The following is a 4035-nucleotide window of genomic DNA, read 5'->3' as shown; positions in this document are numbered from 1 at the left end:
GGATACTGATAGGATGGATACTGATAGGATAGGATGGATACTGATAGATGGATACTGATAGGATAGGATGGATACTGGTAGGATGGATACTGGTAGGATGGATACTGATAGGATGGATACTGATAGGATGGATACTGATAGGATGGATACTGATAGGATGGATACTGATAGGATAGGATGGATACTGATAGGATGGATACTGATAGGATAGGATGGATACTGATAGGATAGGATGGATACTGATAGGATAGGATGGATACTGATAGGATAGGATGGATACTGATAGGATAGGATGGATACTGATAGGATGGATACTGATAGGATAGGATGGATACTGATAGGATAGGATGGATACTGATAGGATGGGATGGATACTGATAGGACGGATACTGATAGGATAGGATGGATACTGATAGGATGGGATGGATACTGATAGGATGGATACTGATAGGATGGATACTGATAGGATGGATACTGATAGGATAGGATGGATACTGATAGGATGGGATGGATACTGATAGGATGGATACTGATAGGATGGATACTGATAGGATGGATACTGATAGGATGGATACTGATAGGATAGGATGGATACTGATAGGATGGATACTGGTAGGATGGATACTGGTAGGATGGATACTGATAGGATGGATACTGATAGGATGGATACTGATAGGATGGATACTGATAGGATGGATACTGATAGGATGGATACTGATAGGATGGATACTGGTAGGATGGATACTGATAGGATAGGATGGATACTGATAGGATGGATACTGATAGGATAGGATGGATACTGGTAGGATAGGATGGATACTGATAGGATGGATACTGATAGGATAGGATGGATACTGATAGGATGGATACTGATAGGATGGATACTGATAGGATGGATACTGATAGGATAGGATGGATACTGATAGGATAGGATGGATACTGATAGGATGGGATGGATACTGATAGGATGGATACTGATAGGATAGGATGGATACTGATAGGATGGATACTGATAGGATAGGATGGATACTGGTAGGATAGGATGGATACTGATAGGATAGGATGGATACTGATAGGATAGGATGGATACTGATAGGATAGGATGGATACTGATAGGATGGATACTGATAGGATAGGATGGATACTGATAGGATGGATACCGATAGGATAGGATGGATACTGATAGGATAGGATGGATACTGATAGGATGGATACTGATAGGATGGATACTGGTAGGATAGGATGGATACTGGTAGGATAGGATGGATACTGATAGGATAGGATGGATACTGATAGGATGGGATGGATACTGATAGGATGGATACTGATAGGATGGATACTGATAGGATAGGATGGATACTGATAGGATAGGATGGATACTGATAGGATAGGATGGATACTGATAGGATAGAATGGATACTGATAGGATAGGATGGATACTGATAGGATAGGATGGATACTGATAGGATAGGATGGATACTGATAGGATAGGATGGATACTGATAGGATGGATACTGATAGGATAGGATGGATACTGATAGGATGGATACCGATAGGATAGGATGGATACTGATAGGATAGGATGGATACTGATAGGATGGATACTGATAGGATGGATACTGGTAGGATAGGATGGATACTGGTAGGATAGGATGGATACTGATAGGATAGGATGGATACTGATAGGATGGGATGGATACTGATAGGATGGATACTGATAGGATGGATACTGATAGGATAGGATGGATACTGATAGGATAGGATGGATACTGATAGGATAGGATGGATACTGATAGGATAGAATGGATACTGATAGGATAGGATGGATACTGATAGGATAGGATGGATACTGATAGGATAGGATGGATACTGATGGGATGGATACTGATAGGATGGATACTGATAGGATAGGATGGATACTGATAGGATGGATACTGATAGGATAGGATGGATACTGATAGGATGGATACTGATAGGATGGGATGGATACTGATAGGATGGATACTGATAGGATAGGATGGATACTGATAGGATAGGTTGGATACTGATAGGATAGGATGGATACTGATAGGATAGGATGGATACTGATAGGATAGGATGGATACTGATAGGATAGGATGGATACTGATAGGATAGGATGGATACTGATAGGATAGGATGGATACTGATAGGATAGGATGGATACTGATAGGATAGGATGGATACTGATAGGATAGGATGGATACTGATAGGATAGGATGGATACTGATAGGATAGGATAGGATGGATACTGATAGGTTAGGATAGGATGGATACTGATATGTTAGGATAGGATGGATACTGATAGGATAGGATGGATACTGATAGGATAGGATGGATACTGATAGGATAGGATGGATACTGATAGGATAGGATGGATACTGATAGGATGGATACTGATAGGATGGATACTGATAGGATGGATACTGATAGGATAGGATGGATACTGATAGGATGGATACTGGTAGGATGGATACTGATAGGATGGATACTGATAGGATGGATACTGATAGGATGGATACTGATAGGATAGATACTGGTAGGATGGATACTGATAGGATGGATACTGATAGGATGGATACTGATAGGATAGGATGGATACTGATAGGATGGATACTGATAGGATGGATACTGATAGGATGGATACTGATAGGATGGATACTGATAGGATAGGATGGATACTGATAGGATAGGATGGATACTGATAGGATGGATACTGATAGGATGGATACTGATAGGATGGATACTGATAGGATAGGATGGATACTGGTAGGATGGATACTGATAGGATGGATACTGATAGGATGGATACTGATAGGATAGGATGGATACTGGTAGGATGGATACTGATAGGATGGATACTGATAGGATAGGATGGATACTGGTAGGATGGATACTGATAGGATGGATACTGATAGGATGGATACTGATAGGATAGGATGGATACTGATAGGATAGGATGGATACTGATAGGATAGGATGGATACTGATAGGATAGGATGGATACTGATAGGATGGATACTGATAGGATAGGATGGATACTGATAGGATAGGATGGATACTGGTAGGATGGATACTGGTAGGATGGATACTGGTAGGATGGATACTGATAGGATAGGATGGATACTGATAGGATGGATACTGATAGGATGGATACTGATAGGATAGGATGGATACTGATAGGATGGATACTGATAGGATAGGATGGATACTGGTAGGATGGATACTGGTAGGATGGATACTGATAGGATGGATACTGATAGGATGGATACTGATAGGATGGATACTGATAGGATGGATACTGATAGGATAGGATGGATACTGATAGGATGGATACTGATAGGATAGGATGGATACTGATAGGATAGGATGGATACTGATAGGATAGGATGGATACTGATAGGATAGGATGGATACTGATAGGATAGGATGGATACTGATAGGATGGATACTGATAGGATAGGATGGATACTGATAGGATAGGATGGATACTGATAGGATGGGATGGATACTGATAGGACGGATACTGATAGGATAGGATGGATACTGATAGGATGGGATGGATACTGATAGGATGGATACTGATAGGATGGATACTGATAGGATGGATACTGATAGGATAGGATGGATACTGATAGGATGGGATGGATACTGATAGGATGGATACTGATAGGATGGATACTGATAGGATGGATACTGATAGGATGGATACTGATAGGATGGATACTGATAGGATAGGATGGATACTGATAGGATGGATACTGGTAGGATGGATACTGGTAGGATGGATACTGATAGGATGGATACTGATAGGATGGATACTGATAGGATGGATACTGATAGGATGGATACTGATAGGATGGATACTGATAGGATGGATACTGATAGGATAGGATGGATACTGATAGGATGGATACTGATAGGATAGGATGGATACTGGTAGGATAGGATGGATACTGATAGGATGGATACTGATAGGATAGGATGGATACTGATAGGATGGATACTGATAGGATG

Source organism: Oncorhynchus gorbuscha, unplaced genomic scaffold, assembly GCF_021184085.1.
Source record: "Oncorhynchus gorbuscha isolate QuinsamMale2020 ecotype Even-year unplaced genomic scaffold, OgorEven_v1.0 Un_scaffold_3787, whole genome shotgun sequence".
In the NCBI taxonomy this organism is placed as follows: domain Eukaryota; kingdom Metazoa; phylum Chordata; class Actinopteri; order Salmoniformes; family Salmonidae; genus Oncorhynchus; species Oncorhynchus gorbuscha.
The sequence above is the reverse complement of the archived record's forward strand: the minus strand, read 5'-3'. Positions refer to the sequence as shown.